This window comes from Nycticebus coucang, chromosome 5 (genome assembly GCF_027406575.1).
Source record: "Nycticebus coucang isolate mNycCou1 chromosome 5, mNycCou1.pri, whole genome shotgun sequence".
In the NCBI taxonomy this organism is placed as follows: domain Eukaryota; kingdom Metazoa; phylum Chordata; class Mammalia; order Primates; family Lorisidae; genus Nycticebus; species Nycticebus coucang.
The window spans coordinates 122,165,573-122,186,369 of NC_069784.1; the positions used below are offsets into that span (position 1 = coordinate 122,165,573).

Sequence of the window (20,797 nt, forward strand, 5' to 3'; positions counted from 1 at the left end):
TGCTTTGATAATGAATCTAGCTTTGGAACTAAGTTTTTTAAAGAAAATGTTTTTATAACAATAGTTATTCATCACTGAGGTACACATATTGGCATTTCAAAAACAGATGCATATAAAATACATGTATTTTATTATATAAAAGATAAATTCAACTGTAATGAGTATAATTAATACATTGTAATCAGCTCTGACATTAGTTTTGTCTTTATATACTTCTCAAATTATGAATATTTTTTGTTTTTTTTAGAGACAGAGTCTCACTCTGTCACCCTCAGTAGAGTGCTTTGGCGTTACAGCTCACAGCAACCTCCAACTCTTGGGCTTAGGCAATTCTCTTGCCTTTGTCTCCTGAGTAGCTGGGACTATAGGCGCCCTCCACAACGCCCAGCTATTTTTTTGTGGCAGTTTGACTGGGGCCGGTTTTGAACCCACCACCCTTGGTATATGGGGCCAGTGCCCTACTCACTGAGCCACAGGCACTGCCCCAAATTATCGACTTTTTTCATGGTCTGTTTTCAGTATAGCTATTGGGGTAAAATGCTAATACATCAGTCGATTGAAGATATAGCTACTTGTGTATCCACATGTGAGGAAAATAATTAAAACAACAAAAATTGTTATTTGTGTATTATTTGCATCAATGAAGAGAGACCTTTATATAAGCCCTTATTCAAAGTGCTTTTAAAACTTTGACCCATCCAATCACTTGCAAGGTAATTATCCTCACCAAAAGGTAAGAAAATAGGAATGCCAGTATAGTTACCACATCAAGGCTAAAAATGAAATCTGGATTCATTCAAATGAAAGCTGGATTGGAGTCAGAGTTGAGAACTCAACTTCTTAGTTTAGGCACATGTTATTTGGAGAGGTATTAGAAATCCTTAATTTGGGGAGCCCTTAAAAATCATTTCTGTAGCTTAAAAGTCCTTTGCATTTCAAATTTAGGTACTTTTTTTTTTCCTGTGCTGTTCTCAGAATTCTCCTTCACTGTTTCAAGAACAATCCATTTTATTGAGACTCTACTATCTGCATGCATCTGTACCATTGGTTTCAAAAGTACGATTTGATCTGATCCTTAAAACCAAGAATACTATTTATTGTCTTTTTTCTTGACTATGTAAGGCATGTACAATGCAGATATTTTCTTGGTGTAAATTTGAGTGGGACGGTTCAGAAGAAATGAGAAAAGGCAGTAAACAGTGTGGATCAATGCCCTTTTTTTATTGTTGGAAATTCATTGAGGATACAGAGAACCGGTTTTCACTGATTGCATTTGTTAGGTAAAGTCCCTGTTATAATTGTGTCCTGCCTCCAAGAGGTGTATCACACACGATGGCCCCCCATTCTCTTCCCTCCTTCCCTCTCTCTGCTCCCTCATTCTCTCACCCCACAACATGTACTAGGTCATCAGTCATCCTCATATCAGAATTGAGTACTTTGGATTCTTGCTTCTACATTCTTGTGATGCTTTACTAAGAAGAAGAAGTTTTAACTCCATCCAGGTTAATACAAAAGATCAAAGTCTCCATCTTTTTTAGAGGCTGAATTGTATTCTATGGTTTACATATACCGCAGCTTGTTAATCCATTCCTGGATTGATGGGCATTAAAGTTGTTTCCACAGCCTGGCAATTATACTTTAAGCTATAATAAACAGTCTAGTGCAAATGTCCTTATGATAAAATGATTTTTTTTTCTTCTGGGTAGATGCCCAGTAATGGGATTGCAGATCAAATGGGAGGTCTAGTTTGAGTTCTTTGATGATTCTCCATACTTCCTTCCAAAAAAGTTGAATTAGTTTGCAGTCCCTCTAAGCAGTATAAAAGTGTTCTCTCCACATGAAAGCCAACATCTGCAGCTTTGAGACTTTGTGAAGTGGGCCATTCTCACTGGGTTTAGGTGAAATCTTAGGTGGTTTTGATTTGCATTTCTCTGATAATTAGGGACAATGAGCATTTTTTTCATTTGTCTGTTAGCCATTCGTCTGTCTTCTTTAGAGAAGGTTCTATTTATCTCTCTTGCCCAGTGATATAAGGGATTGTTGGCATTTTTTATGTTGATTAATTGGAGTTCTCTGTAGATCCTAGTTATCAAGCTTTTATCCGATTTATAATATGTAAATATCTTTTCCCATTCTGATGGTTGTCTATTTGCTTTGGTTGTTGTTTCCTTAGCCTTAGCCGAACAGAAACTATTAAATTTAATTAAGTCCCATTTATTTTTGTTGTTGCAATTGCCATTGAAGTCTTCTTCATAAAGTGTCTCCCCTGTCTGATAACTTCAAGTGTTTTCCCTACAGTTTCTTTGAGGATTTTTATTGTTTCATGCCTTAGATGTGGATCTTTTATCCCTCTTGAGTCAATTTCAGTGAGTGGATTAAGGTGCAGGTACAATTTCAGTCTTTTACATGTAGATATCCAGTTCTCCCAGCCCCATTTATTGAATGGGGATTCTTTCCCCCAGTGTATGTTCTTCTTTGGTTTATCAAAGATTAGGTGGCTGTAAGATGTTAGTTTCATTTAATGGTTTTCTATTTGGTACCAGATGTCTATGTCCCTGTTTTTGTGCCAATACCATGCTGTTATAATTACTACTATGGCCTTGTAGTATAGCCTAATGTCTGGTAGGCTGATGACTCCAGCTTTGTTTTTATTACTAAGAATTGCCTTGTTGATATGGGTTTTTTCTTGTTTCATACAAAATGAAAAATTATTTTTTCCAAATCTCAAAAGTATGATGTTAGTATTTTAATGGGGATTGCATTGAATCTGTAGATTGCTTTGGGAAGTATAGACTTTAACAATGTTGATTCTTCCCAGCCATGACCATGGTATATTCTTCCCTTTGTTAATATCTTCTGCTATTTCTTTTCCTAGGGCTTTGTAATTTTCTTTTCCAAGGTCTTTTGCCTCTTTTTTTTTTTAAACACTTTAAAGATTTTATTTTTTATTGTTAAATCATAGCTGTGTACATTAGTGCAATCGCCTGTACCCATTGTAGGATGCACCATAGATGTGGCCCCACGCATTACCCTCCCTCCACCAAAACCACCCCACTCCCCTAACACTTTAGGTCTCTAAGTGTTCTCCAAACGTCCTCCCTTCCCCTTCCTTGGCCCTTTCCCCATAGTCTTCTGCTAGTTGGGTTATAGTCTTCATGTGAAAGCTATAATTTAGCTTCATAGTAGGGCTGAGTACATTGGATACTTTTTCTTCCATTCCTGAGATACTTTGCTAAGAAGAATATGTTCCAGCTCCATCCATGTAAACATGAAAGAGGTAAAGTCTTCATCTTTCTTTAAGGCTGCATAGTATTCCATGGTATACATGTACCACAATTTGCTAGTCTGTTCGTGGGTCAATGGGCACTTGGGCTTCTTCCATGAATTAGCAATTATGAATTGGGCTGCAATAAACATTCTGGTACAGATGTCGTTGTTATATTGTGACTTTTGGTCTTCTGGGTATAAACCTAGTAAAGGAATTATAGGATCGAATGGCAGGTCTATTTTTAGGTCTCTAAGTGTTCTCCAAACGTCCTTCCAGAAGGAACGTATTAGTGGGCATTCCCACCAGCAGTGTAGAGATGTGCCCTTTCCTCCACATCCATGCCAACATCTCTGGTTTTGGGATTTTGTTATGTGGGCTACTCTTACTGGGGTTAGGTGATATCTCAGAGTAGTTTTGATTTGTATTTCTCTGATGATTAAGGATGGTGAGTTTTCTTTCATGTGTTTGTAGGTCACGTGTATGTCTTCTTTAGAGAAGTTTCTCTTCAAGTCCCTTGCCCACCCTGAGATGGGGTCACATGTTCTTTTCTTGTTAATACATTTTGAGTTCTCTGTGGATTCTGGTTATTAGACCTTTATTGGCTGTATAACCTGCAAATGTTTTCTCCCATTCTGAGGGCTGTCTGCTTGCTTTACTCACTATGTTCTTGGCTGTGCAGAAGCTTTTTAGTTTGATCTGGTCCCAGTAGTGTATTTTTGATACTGCTTCAATTGCCTGGGGAGTCCTCCTCATAAAATATTCACCCAGGCCAATTCCTTCAAGAGTTTTCCCTGCACTTTCTTCAAGTATTTTTACAGTTTCATGTCCTAAGTTTAAATCTTTTATCCAGTGAGAGTCTATCTTAGTTAAAGGTGAAAGGTGTGGGTCCAGTTTCAATGTTCTACAGGTTGCCAGCCAGTTTACCCAGCACCATTTGTTAAATAGGGAATCTTTTCCCCAGTGAATGTTTTTAATTGGCTTGTCAAAGATCAAATAACGGTAAGTAGCTGGATACATCTCTTGGTTCTCTATTCTGTTCCAGATATCTACTTCTCTGCTTTTGTGCCAGTACCATGCTGTTTTGATCCCTATGAATTTATAGTACAGTCTCAGGGCTGGTAGCATGATTCCTCCTGTTTTGTTTTTATTGCTCAGTAGTGTTTTGGCTATTCGAGGTTTTTTCTGATTCCATATAAAATGAAGTATTATTTTTTTCAAGATCTTTAAAGTATGACAATGGAGCTTTAATAGGAATTGCATTAAAATTATATATTGCTTTGGGCAGTATGGACATTTTAACAATGTTGATTCTTCCCAGCCATGAGCTTGGTATGTTTTTCCATCTGTTAACATCTTCGGCTATTTCTTTTCTTAGAGTTTCATAGTTCTCTTTGTAGAGATCTTTCACGTCTTTTGTTAGGTATACTCCCAAATATTTCATCTTCTTTGGCACTACTGTGAAAGGAATAGAGTCCTTGACTGTTTGTTCGGCTTGGTTATTGTTGGTATATATAAAGGCTACTCATTTATGGGTGTTGATTTTGCAGCCTGAGACATTGCTATATTCCTTGATCACTTCTAAAAGTTTTGTAGTAGAATCCCTAGAGTTTTCAAGATATACGATCATATCATCTGCGAAGAGTGAAAGTTTGATCTCTTCTGACCCTATGTGGAGAAGCAGAAATGAGAGCAGCATTTGTGGAGACAGTGTAGGGATACACTGACAGGTGAAGAGTAATCTCAAGCTATAAGTCAGGCTGGAGAAATGTGCATTTAAATTATCTTAGAAATATAATGTTGTACTCTTTAAAGTCTATGGAAGATTGACCTCTTTATTAATTAAAAGACCCTCATGGAAGTAGAAAATTCCTTTATGAACTCCAGCCCCCAGATTTATAAAATCTTGGAATCAAATTACTAGGTTTCATTAGATTTGCATGTGTGCTATAAATATCACAAGCCTCCCTATGTAAGTACTAAAATATCTCATGCATCCCTGGGACTGATAACTTCATTTTTGAAGTTGAAATGTACTGCAGGTCATGTAATTTCACTCTCCGGCAATGTTTAAATTACTTATTTGCTTGCTTAACTAATTGTGATGTTAACTTTTAAAATTTATTTTGTAGCTATGCTGGCATTCATATTTTCTTATCTGTGTATGAAAACATCAATTGATAGGCTAATCTATTCATTGATTGATCAGTTTCATGTACTCTTTCCCACAATAATGTCCAAAGATAGTTGAAGACATTCTTGGTGGTTATAAAATGTGGACTTGGGATCATGGCCATATATCTCATTAACATCTCTGTTACATTTATTTTTGTTGTGGCCTGAAACAAGACAGCAATTTTCATCTAAGTTGAATTGGCTTTGGAATGCTGGAACAGTTGATCTTATTCATGGTAATTGTCAGGGAAGAATGAGGGGAAACAGTTGCAGATTTCAAAAAGAGAGATCACTTAATTAATTCTAATCAAAATTTAAAATGTGACTATCTTATATTTGAGATTGGCTGGTATCAAATCAGCAGAAATAAAAATCTGTCAGAGAGTGGGGGCCTTATGTCCTTATAATAATTGCTCCCCTATAAAAATGAGTTATATTTGTTCACTTTTATAGTTGCAGATATATGTACTGAAATTTATTAACACCCATGAACCAAGAACTAAAGAAAGTCTGGCTTGATTTTGTAATATCTGGGCCACAGTAAAAACAGTCAGGCCTATATGTTAATCTTTCTCCAAGTAATGTTGTGACCTAAATTTGCCTTTCCTTTCCATACCAGAACATTTTTGATAGTGAAAGGGAGTGCTAAGAAAATTAACAATCTTTAATTAATCATCTATAAGGAGCATATCTTGAGTCTGTCCCAGGCAAATCAGAACGTTTCAGCAGCATCTGATCATGTGTAACATCTGCAAGCCTCTTTGGTCGTCAATTGTCTCCCAAATTCCTATTGCTGTGAATGTGATCTACATAGATTGAACTTCACCCTCAAGAATAGAGATGGTCCAACTGTCCTGAAACACATCTCAGAATTCTTTATCCATTCTCAGCAACCTTTTCCCACTCTTAGTTCTCTTTTCTGCTCAAAAGCTGATCAGAAGATTCGGTGATCATTTGAGCCCTGTCTGTGATATTTATTGCAAGGGTACTTTTGGCTTGGCTTCTCCCTTTGAGACCCCTTTATATGTAATATAAACATATTTTTGTCCTTTCTTTTGGATCTATGAGATTAACCAGAAAGCATCTTCTGATCTCTTTCATGGAAGGGACAACTCTGTCAATTAGGGGAAGAGGGCAAAGGAGTGGGTCTCAGCGTTCCCTTCTCTCCACAACCATGCCAGAATCTGCAGCTTTGGGACTTTGTGATGTGGGCTATTCTTACTGGGATTAGGTGGTATCTCAAGGATTTTTTTTTTAATATTAGATTAATATGAGAACACAATCAATTAGGTTACAATGATTGTGTTCGGTGAAGTCCCTGTTGTAGTTGTGTTCTGCATCCAAGAGGCGTACCAAATACCCTTACATTGTGCCCATGAGGTGGGAACACACCAATCCTTCTCCTTCTTCCTTCTTCACCCTCCTTTCTCTTCCCTCTCTGGAACTTGAATTGAGTTTTTCTCTTGTGTGGGCATGTATTAGTTCATCTACTGGCTTTATATTAGTTGCATACTTGCTCTTCCATTCTTATGATACTTTACTAAGAAGAATATGTTTCAATTCCATCCAGGGTAATACAAAAGATGTGAAGTTTCCATATTTTTTATACCTGAATAGTATTCCATGATATACATGTACCACAGTTTATTAATCCATTCCAGGATTGATGGGCATTTAGGTTGTTTCCACATGTTGACAATTGTAAATTGAGCTGAGATAAACAATCTAGTAAAAAATGTCCTTATGATAAAATTATTTTTTTTCTAGGTAGATGCCTAGTAATGGGATTATGGGGTCAAATGGAAGATCTATTTTGAGTTCTTTGATGATTCTCCATACTTATTTCCAAAGAGGCTTTATTAGTTTGCAGTCCCACCAACAGTGTAAAAGTGTTCCCTTCTTTCCACCAAGCTAACATCTGCAGCTTTGGGGCTTTGTGATTTGGGTCATTTTCACTGGGGTTAGGTGATATCTCAGAGTAGTTTTGGTATGCATTTCTCTGATAATTTGGGATAATGAGCATGTTTTTCATATGTTTATTAGCCATTTGTCTGTCTTCTTCAGAGAAAGTTCTGTTCATCTATCTTGCCTATTGATAGATGGGATTGTTCCTTTTTTGTTGATTAATTTGAATTCTCTATAGATTCTAGTTGTCAACTCTTTGTCAGATTTGTAACAAACATGTGAATATCTTTTCCCATTCTGAAGTTTTTCTGTTTGCTTTGTTATGTCCTCAAGGAGGTTTTGAATTGCATTTCTGTAATTATTAGGGATGATGAGTATTTTTTCATGTGTTTGTTGGCCATTCTTCAGGGAAGGTTCTGTTCATGCCTCTTGCCCAATGATAAATGGAAGTGATTGTTCTTTTTTTGTTGTTTACTTTGAGTTCTCTGTAGATTCTGGTTATTAGCACTTTGCCAGGTTTGTAGCATGCAAATATTTTTTCCTTTCCTGAAGGTTATCTGTTGGCTTTAATTGTTGTGTCCTTTCTTGATGTGGGTTCTTTGGTATGACTGAAATTGCTTATGGATTTTCTCATTGTCAACATAGATTCACTTTCCTTGAATCTTTTAAATCAGTTGCCTTTTGTCATATTTTGGGGATTTTTTTTCTGTTTCCTTATTTCCTTTTCCTTGTGCCTTATATATTTCTGCCTAAAATCTCTTTGTTGTCATTTTAATGAATTTATTAAGGGAAGAAAAGTAAATGTATGGATTTGATTTTCCTTCTCTTTTAAGAAGTAGTTAATTAGATTTTTTTCTGTTAATTGTTATTATCTAGGATGTAATCAGTTTTAGTATATTGAGTTTATGTGTAGCACCTTTACTGGACTCTTTGATTAATTCTAAAAATTACTTGTAAATTATTTTGAGTGATTTTACGTCTAATTCTCTGTCCAAACCACTCTAGTCAGTCCTCAAATCCCAATACATGACCCAAATTGCTTTTATGGGGGCTACCAAAGTCTCCCTATTGCTACATCTAGGGGTTACTTTTCTGTGCTAATCCTGGGTGGTATGTTTCAGCAACATTCCACACAATTTCCCTATTCCTCCTTTCTGAGTTACTCTTTTTCCCCTGGCTTTTTTAGCATCTTATCCTTCCAATTTCTCCTATACTCTTCTGATTTTGCCTACTCCCCTTTTTTTGATTTTCGTCTTTCAACTACTTAGAGTTTCTTAGATTTTATTCCTTGGTCTTTGCTGCTACCATTGTTGTCATCACTGTCACCAACAGCAACTGTCATTGGCATAATTACCAATTTATAATCAGCTTTTATAACTTTAGGATAATAAGTTTCTAAGCCTTTGAGCTTAAAAATAAACTCTTCAAATTTCCTAATTGTTCAAGCAATTGAAAAATCTACAGGCATATTATGACTTATAGTGTAGGAAAAAATGAGGCTTACTGACAAAAAATATAAATTAAACAAATTCAAAGTCTTCCAAGGAATTCTTATATTTTAATCTTCCAAAGTTCTAATTTGGGTTTATAGGTGGCTAATTAAACTGAATAGTATGGTTTGCTAAAGCCAGACACCAGAATCAATATGGACTGTTTCCACCTACAGTAATTACACAGCATCATGTCTTGATTTTAAGTACTCTGTGGTGAACTGTGTTGGCTTATTTGACTGCGCTAAAGGTACACAGTATGAATCCAACATATTTGAGTGACTGAACAGATCTTATTCAAGTATGGAAAATAACTTTATTATTAAGCCTGAATAGCAATTCTCATTGTAAAAATTTTAAACTTCAGTGAATTACCCATATGCAAAGACTAGACCTATTTTAAGAAGATGCTACCTCCTCTAGCACCAAAAATCATTTTTATTAACAACAATTTTATCTCATTTGCTCTTATATAATAATAATAACATCTATTGTTTATATTAAAACTATTGGTCAGCCTTCTAAGCACTTCCATCTAAATCTAAAACTGACTCTTCCAAGATAAGTATGATTATTCCCATGTTCTTGTTAAAGGCAACTAAGATTATAGACACTGTCACTTTTTCATGGCCCCAGAATTAGTAAGTTATGAAGTTGGAATCCAAACACAGGTCTGATCTGATTGCAAGTCCTATGCTTCTATTTTGTCAACTGTGCTACTTTCCCTTATATATAGAAGCATTTGTAAATGTCATAAATGATATATACATTTAATATAATGTCATTACCTATTTTCATAAATGATTACATATTCTATATCTGATATATATAATTTACAACATGTGCCTATAAATACCAAAAAATTTAAATACATTCTTACTGCTAATGCCTTAGTTTAGTTCATCATCATCTCCCATTTGGTTCACTTGCAGGTTCTCTTTTAAATTAATTTTATTGAGATATAATTTATATGCAGTAAAATACATAGATCTTAAACACATGATTTCCCAAATCTTAACAAAAATTTTTAATTTTTTCTTCTGGGTAGATACTTAGTATACAAGGTCCACTTTAGCTCTTTGAAATTCTCTGTACTTCTTTCCAGAAAGGCTATATTAGTTTGCAGTCCCTCAACAGTGCATAAGTATTGTCCTCTCTCTGCACCTATCTCAGCATCTTCAGCTCTGGGACCCGGAGATGTAGGCTCTTCTTACTGGGATTAGGTGATATCTCAAAGTAAGTTTGGTCTATATATTTTTGGTGATTAGGGATGATGAACATTTTTTCATTTGTTTGTTATCCATTTGTCTGTGCTCTTGAGAAAAGGTTCTGTTCATATCTCTTGCCCAGTGTTTAATGGGGTTGTTTGCTCTTTGCTTGGTGATTTGCTTGAGTTTTTTTGTTGATTGTGGTTATTAGCCCTTTGTCAAATTTGTAACGTGAATATTTTCTCCCATTCTGAATATTGTCCATTTGCTTTGTCGAAGTCTCTTAGCTGTGTAGAAGCTTTATCTGCGTAGAAGCCTCTTAACTTGATCAGGTCCCATTTTTATTTTTGTTGTGGCTGAAGTTGCCAGTGGAGTCATCTTGTCATGAACATTCTTATAAGAGTCTTTTTGTGGACATATGGTTTTATTGATTTTGGGTAAATATCTAGGAATGAAATTGCTTGATCACAGGACATGTGTACATTTTAATTTACAAGAAATTATCAAACATTTATTTGAAGTTGGAAAATTTAACACTTCCTTCAGCAATTTCTGACCTTGCTTCACAAGTTGGTGTGAAAACACAAGTTGGTGTTTTTAGTCTTTATAGTCTTTCTAATTTTAACAATTTTCATTGGTGAGGTAGTGTCTTATTGTAGTTTTAGTTTATTATTTCCTTTATAATCGTTGGTCATGTTGAACACCTTTTCATGCACCTGCTGACCATTTGTGTATCTTCTCTTTAGGATGTATCAGTTCAAACTGCTTAACTATTTTTAAAAACTGGGCTATTAGTCACTTTAGCATAGATTTGTGAGAGACCTACACACAGTGTAGATGCAAGCCCTTTATCATACACATCTATATCTCTATATCTGTCACACATTGTTCCAATCTGTGGCTTCCATTTTTATTTTCTTATGAACATTTTTTTAAGAATAGAAGTTTTAAATTTTGATATTGTCTAATTTATCGTTTTTTTCATTTATGTTTAGTGAAATTTTTATTCTACGATATCTTTTCAAATCTCAAAATTTAAAAAAGGCACTCTTCTCTATTTTACCCTAAAAGCAACACCTTTAAAATTGTTTTCCTTGCTTTTTCACATTGCTCATGTCCATATTTCTCTACCACTTAGTTCACGTTTCTAAATCTCAAATATAAATGGTGTTGCTTACTGAGTCTCTGCCAATTTTAATCTTCTTAGCTATTTGCTGTCATCTTTCCAAACTTCATGGCTTAAAGTCCTTCATCATGTCTTTTTCCACCAAAGGAATTTCCTGCCCTTACCTCCATCCTCTGCTAGTATCTGAATTGTCTTTGTCACACCATTTCTATTTCCATGAAAACATCAAAGTCTCTTTTACTTTTGGACTATTGCAGTTTCTTCACCTGAACTATCTTTTTGCCTACTTGTTTCCCTCTTCAACTGCATAACTTCTATTTTTTTCTCAGTCTTTTTTTTTGTCTTTACAGTAGCCTCTTATTTTTTACACCTATTATGCCATAAATTCACAGGGAAAAGATTCCAGCAGCTCAGGGGCCTTTCCATTAAATGTGACAAAGCTTGCTATGCCTGTTACACCATTAATTCATAGAGAATAGGTCCCAGCCCACCCTATTCCACCATTCAACTGGTTCTTTTGGTTCTCCCATGTGCTATGTTATACACTTACTATGCCACAAATTCATGGGGAATTAGTTCCAATAGTTGAAGCTCCTTTTCGTTGGTTCTCACAGAATGTGCTTCTCTGGGTAGAGTGGGCCGGTGCTTCAGATGAACCCAGGTACATTTCTCTTTGGCTTCCTTCTTTTTCGGATCATTTTCCTTTGCACAGTTTAGGAAAATCCATCTTGGCTCTTAGAGTGCTTAATATGCTCAGTACAAACATTAATCCTCTTGGCAATAATCTTGCCCTTAACTTGTTTGTTTACAACAATGCCGACAGTATGTTGGGTAATATCGAAGACTCTTCCCATTTTTCCAGGGTGATATTTGTGTGGCATGTCTTTTTGAACAGTACCCAATCCCTTGATATCTACAATATCACCTTTGTTGTAGGTTCATATGTATGTAACCAAAGGAAAAACTGTGTTTTCTAACAGGCCTACAGAACACTTATTGGGTGCCTCTCCTCTTTCCCTTTGTGTTTGTCATTTTGATGAATTATTAAAAGATGGTGTCTCTGGCCAAAATGTTTTTCTCAGTTTTGGTTTCACTGTCACATTTTCCTGGAAATTCTTTCCTGACCTTTGACCAGGTACCTCTCCTACATGTTCCCATAGCACTTTGTGTTTTCCCTATTATGGTAGTTTCCACACTATTCAGCATTAGTTGTTTACCAGTTATGTGTCTCATTAGACTCCAAGTTTCTGGAAGGAAAGTGCTATATCTTTTTCACATGGTGTTTCATGTACTTAGTAGAGTTCTTATCACATAAAAGAGGTAAAGGAGTATCTGAGATGATGAATGTAGCAGGTACCATCTGTAATCTAATAAACTTTGATTCCCTGAGTATCTCATTGTTTATAGAAGATATTTATTTCAAATTTTATTTTAACATTTAAATTAATTAATGGGTACCTATCACAAATATCTAGGAAAGGATAGAGAAAAATAGAATGATTAATTATACTTACTGCCTTCTGTGTCTAATAACTGTTAATATTTTGATATAATTTTCTTGTCTTTTTAGGTATATAAGGTCTGACAATTAAGCTTATGAACTCATTCTAGAAAATGTGCCATATACTTTGCTATTGAATATCACTATGGTCACCTTTGAAGTACTCCTCTTGGGAAGCTATGCACCAAAGCCAGTACCTAGTCTACCCTTCAGAGAAATTTTGGAATTCATTTTCTCGAATTCTGGAATGGCCATCAGTGCTGCTGTATTATCTTGGATGTACTGAATGTTATCAAAATGTCTTCCTTTCAATATTTTCATTATCTTTGGGAAAAGAAAAAAGTTAATGGGGGCCAGATCAGGTAAGTAGAGCGGGTATTACAATACAGTTATTAGTTTAGTGGATGAAACCTCCCTCACAGATAGTGCTGTGTGAGTTGGTGCATTATTGTGATGCAAGAGCCATGAGTTGTTGGCCAAAATTTTCAGTTAAGATTTTCCTGTTTCTCTATTGATGTTTACTTGGTCTGCTATGCTTCTCACAGTCAGCCAACAATTCTGATGAATAATTTGATGAATTTTTGCAATGTTTTCATTAGTTCTGCTAGTTATTGGCCAACCTGACCTGACCTCTCTTCATCAGTTTGATTCTTTCTCTGCCTTAAGAAAAAATTTAATCCATTTGTATACTGCTGCTTTCTTCATGGCATTATTTTCATAAACTTGAACTAACATTTCCTTGATTTTACTTCCACTCTTGCCAACTTTAACAAGAAATGTAATGTTTGTTTGTTGCTCTAATTCAAGCTCTGACATTTTCAGGATGGCACACAAAAATACATAACAACAATAACAAATGCCATTCGGTAAGGCAGCACCACACTTCAACTCAAACACAGCTGATATCCCAAAGTTATGAAGACTTACTGAGTTGTTTGTACAGTGCTGCCAATGTAAGCACATAGTGGCAAGTTCGTGAACTTAATTGTGAGAAATTGTGTATAGCTTTGCATGTTATTTAAAATAAAACTTAGATGAAATAGTAAAGGTAGTTTTAAATTTGCATAACTATTTCTTAAATAACCATTAAAATAAATCCATGCACAGATGACCAAACATGAATTTAAAAAATACACTAATAGTGTTATTTTATGTATTTGGGTTTTAGAGACAGGATCTTGCTCTGTCACCCAAGCTTGAGTGCAAGGGCCTGATCATAGCTCACTATAACCTAGAAGACAGACTTTTAAAAAAGTTTTTGTAGAGATGGGGTCTTGCTATATTACCCAGCCTGGGCTCTAGCTCCTGGCCTTAAGGAATCCTCCTGCCTTGACCTCCCAAAGCACTGTGATTATAGGCATGAGCCACCGTGCCCAGCATAAAATACATACATAGTTTAATATTCAAAAATTGCTATTCCTTTCAGAAAAACAATGATGTTGCAATTGTTCAAATATTTTTGAAGCTACTCTTCAAAATTGCTTTTAGAACCAAACAAATGTAATTTGTTCAGAAAAGATGGCTATTTTAATTCATTTTGACCCTAATGTAGTCATTTATTAACAAATATGTATGGAGTTCTAGGTGCTATTTTAAGTTCTGGAGATTCAAGGATCTTGATTTCTTTTATTATTTAAGGATTTTGAGGATAATTGTCCATTTTCAGAAAATTAGGTCTGAAAACTAAAGGGAAGATTCTTTGCTCTGATTAAAGACATTAAAAATAATGCATTGAAATTTATTGAAGAATTTTTATAATTACTTAAAAATATTTTCATTAATAGCCACATAGTTGGAACAAATCACTTTTTGAAAGTGACCATAAATTATAAGTGAACTCATGCAAAATGTAAATAAAAAATAGTAATATTGCTTTACTGTAACATCTCATTTAAAAGTGCCAAATAAATGCTTTTCTAGTGATTTGCTTTAAAACTAGAAGCTTTCATGGATAAGCTGGATTTATTTATTTATTTATTTATTTGTGGTTTTTGGCCAGGGGTGAGTTTGAACCCACCACCTCCGGCATATGGGACCAGCACCCTACTATTGAGCCACAGGCGCCACCCGATAAGCTAGATTTAAAATTAATATTTAAAAAGGAAAAATATACATCAAAGACATAAAAGTGGTTATAGATTTTTTTGTAGAGTGAGAGGAGAATGGAAGGCTTGTTTAGTTAGAAAAAGAATGAGTAGGAGAATGATATGAAATTTTATCATTGACTCTCAATTAAGGATCAATCAGGATTACCTAGGAAACTTGCAAAGATATGCCTTTAAGATTTGACAGCCTTTAGGGCATTATTGAGTCAGAGTTTCTTTCTCTGATCTGCTCCCTATACTGGACCTTCCCCACCTTAGGGTGGGTGGACTTGAATAGTTACCATGTTAACTTCTGTGAACCCCTTCCTCAATCACAGGACTTTAGCTGCTACATTACGGAAGTTAGATGTTATTCTATTGGCAATTTGGATCTACTGTTGGTTCTGAGCAATGTATTTTAATTGAAAGGATAAAGGCTGTCTTCAGGTATAACAATATTTTAGTGGTGTGCTGTTAGTATAACAACCACATTGTAGATTTTGTGTTACAGTGAGACAGGAACAAAATATTTTTCTGTTTAAACAAGAATAATAATTTAATTTGTTCTGTAGGTAAAAATGTTGTTAGAAAAAGCCTTTTCTAATGAAGGGTTTTATTGGATCTAAAACTTTAGATACTTTTCTTTGCTTAAATGTTCAAAAGTTGGCTGTGAGACTTTGCAAGTAGGTTACTGCCTTATTAGAACTGTTATAAAAGATGGCTATTTTAAGCAAATAGAGCACTCACCTGTAATGTTTATGCCCTCAACAGATGAAAGGCCTAAGGTAACGGAATTAAAATTCATTATTTTTATTACCTAAGTGTTTTCTGAGAAAAGAAGCTTAAGGAAAAGTGAAAATTAGTAATACTTAACTAGTCCGTACAGTTTGTTTTTATTACATTCAATTAACTAATTTTAAATAAAGGTAGTGTTATATGGCACTGCCCCTAATTTGTTTTCTAAATTCAGGTAAGGAATAGATGTTGGTGTCTCAATTTTATCATCTATTTACAGGACTACAATAACTTACCTATCCATCTCATGTGATGGTACTAAGAATATTTTCAAATAGTTATTTTTAAATAATATAGCCACAACATTAGGTAAATGTTAGCTTCTATTATTTATTACCTTCTTTTTACCCTTATAAAATTTCTTTCTTTTTTTTGTGTAGAGACAGAGTCTCACTGTACCGCCCTCGGGTAGAGTGCCGTGGCGTCACACGGCTCACAGCAACCTCTAACTCTTGGGCTTACGCGATTCTCCTGCCTCAGCCTCCCGAGCAGCTGGGACTACAGGTGCCCGCTACAACGCCCGGTTATTTTTTTGTTGCAGTTTGGCCGGGGCTGGGTTTGAACCCGCCACCTTCGGCATATGGGGGCGGCACCCTACTCACTGAGCCACAGGCGCCGCCCTACCCTTATAAAATTTCTAAGTTACATTTTCTGTAGGTAGGCGTATTAAGCACAGTAGTGAAAATGGTTTTATCACATTTGGAACACATTTCAATACTTCAAATATAATAAAGTTTTTAGTGTAAATGTAGTTCTAAAAGGTCTAATACTAATTAGGTTACTTACTTGTATTTGAGAAATAGTTTCAAAATAATTACTCTCTACATTATGTGAATAATAAATGGGAAAACTCTATAAACTGCCTGCTTTGATCTTCTCAGAGAAAGGCATTAACTTAAGATAATAATTTTAATTTTCAGAAAGAATACATCCTTTCATTTATCCGAGAAATATTTGAGCACCTATTATGAAACAGGCATTTTTGTAGGCACTGGGAATACGGCAGGGCATAAAACAGACAATAAGTGCAGCCCTTATTATGCTTCCAGAATAATTGCGTTTGCCTTACTCTTTTCAATTTTATGTTTATATCAATTTTTATTTATTTGTTTTATTTCTTTTTAAATTAAAAATTGATCAATACATAGTAGATAAATATATTTTCAGGGTACATGTATTATTTTGATATATTCATGCAGTGTGTAAAGATCAGGTCAGAGTCGTTGGACTATAACATTAAATATTTGTCTTTTCTTTATGCTAGGAATATTTGAATTATTCTCTTTTAGCTATTTTGAAATATACAATAGGTTTTGGTTAACTATAATAATACTACTGATCTATCAAACACTCAATTGTATTTTATTACTTTAAAAATAAATGTTTGGACATTTGTGGCAGAATAGTATGTGGTCAAATGTAGGTTTCCCAGTACATCTATGAATCCACAGAGCTATTGATATTTTTTACTTGCTCATGGAAGCTGATGCTTTTGGTTCTATCTCTAGGTATAGTCCTATGTATAGTTATAACCTAATTAATCAGTCTAAAACAATAATTGAATATATAGTAAATTTGGGTTTAGTGCTTATCTTTAAAAAATATTTTCTTTATTATGTTAATCAGCCAAGTTTTATAAAAAACTTTTGAGTTTCTTTCTTTTTTTTTTTTTTTTTCAATTTTTGGCCGGGGCTGGGTTTAAACCCGCCACCTCTAGCATATGGGACGGGCGCCCTACTCCTTTGAGCCACAGGTGCTGCCCCCAACTTTTGAGTTTCTTAAACTAGGAGTTTTATTTTCTAATTTTTGTTGGGCTTTTGTTTAGACCATTAAGTCCAATGAAGAAATGGCAATTTCTCTTTTGATTTAAGCAATAAAGATAGCCAAATTGGATAAATAAACTGAAAATTATAACTGGGTTTTAAATTATCTTGCTACCAATGAATTAAACATCAGAATGTAAGAAATGTCATACTAGATTAAATCAATTGTCAATGGAGCATGGAAGTTTATGGAAAAGTGTGATATTGCTCTCCATGACATTGATCTATCTTGAACATCTATTATATTCCCTTAGTGATGTATTACATAGAATTCTCCACAAATTAATTTTCTACGAAGACTTTTTTTGATTCCATTTTTAATTTTAAGTTAATACAGCTTCTTTGGTAATGAGCTTTATTTCCAGATTCTAATGACTCTATAAATTTTACTTTTCAAAGTACTCACTAAACTATATTATTATTTGAAATATGTGACTAACTCATTTCCTAGCTTTCTCACTTGAAGATTTGAATTTTCAACTGATTTTATGTGAAAAGTTTTACACCCTTTGTTTATTTGTAACCTAGACTCTTTTCCTCTATAATTTCCTTTTTGACAGACAGCAATGAGAAATATTTACACATTCATAAGGAGAGTGACCACAATTTTGTTTAAGGGTAATATTTACTTTATTACCATATAAGGAAGATGAGCATTCTGTTGTTCTTTAAGTTACAGCAGCATATTAAGTCATTCCCCTGAGATAACAGGTCAGATATTCTTTTGCATGATCTCTACTGTTTTGTTTTTAAGTAGATTTTGTTTTAAGTAGATTTCCGAAACAAAACAAAAAAACTGATAATACTTTTTATCCTGCTACTAATCACCAAGTGTAATGATTTTCATACCAACACTGAATAAATATTCATACTAAATGTCCTTCTGAATTTATGCACCTTTAGCATTGTTTGAACTCTTTTTTTTTTTTTTTTTTTTTAGCATTGTTTGAACTCTTATAGATAACTGTATTGACCGGTATTTGTTAGTTTGCATGTAGCTCCTTCTTTTGGTAATTCTTTTTAGGACTGCTAATGGAATCATCCCTTGAATGTCTGCACATGTTATTATACCCTGCCTCCCATGGTGAAGCCTTTATTTCTAGAAAGTATATTTGTGTGACTTTGTTTTCTCCTGTTTCAATGTCTTCTTATTTTTTTTTTTTTTTTTTTTGTAGAGACAGAGTCTCACTGTACCGCCCTCGGTAGAGTGCCATGGCGTCACATGGCTCACAGCAACCTCTAACTCTTGGGCTTACGCGATTCTCCTGCCTCAGCCTCCCGAGTAGCTGGGACTACAGGCGCCCGCCACAATGCCCAGCTATTTTTTTGTTGCAGTTTGGCCAGGGCTGGGTTTGAACCCACCACCCTCAGCATATGGGGCTGGCGCCCTACTCACTGAGCCACAGGCGCCGCCCAATGTCTTCTTATTTTTATCTTTGTGACTTCTAAAGTTCACCTTTAAATAATTATTAGTAAATTTGATTAAAAATTTCAAATTGATACATTTAAAATTAATTTTTCTTTAACAATTCAATATATAATTTATGCATGTGCATACAACTACTATGTTATGATCCACAAGCTCATCAGTCTGAATGTGTAGTTCTTACTTGGACTTCAAAATGAATTTGAGGAACAATAAATTTGAACATTTAATTTTTCCTTCACTACAGCAATGTGATCTATTAAAGACAATCGGCTTGAAGGAACACATATTTAATCTAAATGTGGACTTTAGAAGCATTGTTTTTCTCTAAATCTTGGAAGTCATAACTAATGGTTTATGTATGCATAGTAATTTTTGCACATTGACTATTTCTATAGAATATTCCGGGTAAATCATGTTTAGGGGTTATCACACTGGAATTGCATGTTCTCAAATGGAAGTTAAATGGCTATTAGAGGAAGTGAGATACTATATGGCACTGAAAATGCCTGTGGGTTGCTCTCCTTACAACAGACATGTTCTTAATAGTAGAGGCAGAGAAATATTTAGTCCTGTATGTAAAGACAGGAATTTACCTTTTGAACTGAAGTTTTTTAGTCTAAAGCATGTGTACAAGATTCAGTGCATTATTTGTGGAATAATTAGGTTGTCTATAAAAAATCTGACACTTAGGAAGAAAGACTGCTACCAGAAAAAGAAAGACTTTTTGTTCTTGACTGGAGGCACTGTTTCTTTCCTGAGTTTCATGGAACACACTGAAAGTGTTTGAAGCTGCCTCATGTGGTCTGTCCCCTCTGGCCTGACATGGCACCATTCCACAGTGTATTGATGACATGAACAAGGCGATTATAAGCTGACCCATAAGGGACCCACATAAGCTGATTGCTCTGCTCTGCAGATGACATAAATAGAAAGCTTTGAACAAGAGTGGAAAGGCACAGTGTCACTTGTCTTTTCTCTCTGAAAAACCGAGGACACATTCTGCTCAGCCAACATGTTCCCAGAGGAATGTGATTTAACTTCCACTTTTCACACAGTAAGAAGCAACACCATAGACCTGTTGGGAAAGTGATCGCACCCTGGGAGGATTTTGGATAAGTGTTTGTCACTCCAGTATTTTCATGTGACCTGACTCGCCTTCTTAATTTAGTTACATCTTGACCTGGAAATGCAGCCACGGTCTGTCCTCTCTTGGTTTATCTTAATTCGTGGTGTGCAGGCCCTCCTTCTCCTGCTCCCACCCCAGGAGCTCTTCCCCCTCTCCCTTGCACCTACTTGTAGAGGCTTCCCCTGGATGTCTACACATGTACTTACACGCTGTTTCCCTCTGCAGCAATTTTACTTCCAGAGAGAGGAAATATTTGAGTCACTGAGATATATACAAACATATCCGCCAAAACAGCTCAGGCGGTTCCCCCTCATCAGGCCAGATCTGACTATTCACACATCTGGTAGATTCTCTGAGACCCGTCTGGTAGTAAAGGAATTAATTTTTCCCACTTCTCTCTAGCTTTTCTCCCTTCTATCAAACGACTGATTTTTTTATGCATGAGATAATAGACAAGCCTTGGGTGACCTGTTTTTTTTTTTTTCCCCCTTCCTTCCCTCCCCCTCCTTTTTCCCTTGCGGTAAAATAGTGCTGAAGAAAGAGGGCACTAGTGTACAGCCCAGATCGCATCCTGACACCGTCTGGATCGGAGCTGAGGCGTCTCATACGGAGCGCGGCCCTGGTCTGTGGTCCGATGGCCCCGGGACCACAGAGCTACCTACCTCGACTCAGGTACGTCTCAAATCCATGCCTTCCAGATAGGCTCAGGTGAGCGGATACTTCCTCGCGGTGAAACCCACCCACAACGGCAGCCGAAGTCTGAATCTATCAGATTTCCCTCCTGGTCCCAGGCGCATCCTCTTATATTTTAGTCCTGCATCCCTGGGAAGCGTCGGGACCCACGGATGAGCCTGGGTTGTGTTTCTCCCT

At 35.6% G+C, this 20,797-nt stretch overlaps 1 protein-coding gene across 2 annotated transcripts in view; it reads left to right on the forward strand.

Annotated features, from left to right (window-relative positions):
• Positions 1-20,453: 20,453 nt before the first annotated feature.
• GRM1 (glutamate metabotropic receptor 1) overlaps positions 20,454-20,797 on the forward strand; it is a 378,348-nt gene continuing 378,004 nt past the window's right edge. For both annotated transcript variants that reach the window (XM_053592650.1, XM_053592651.1), the window contains exon 1: positions 20,454-20,603. The gene's annotated coding sequence lies outside the window, so the exon portion shown is untranslated. The remainder of the gene's footprint in view (positions 20,604-20,797) is intronic.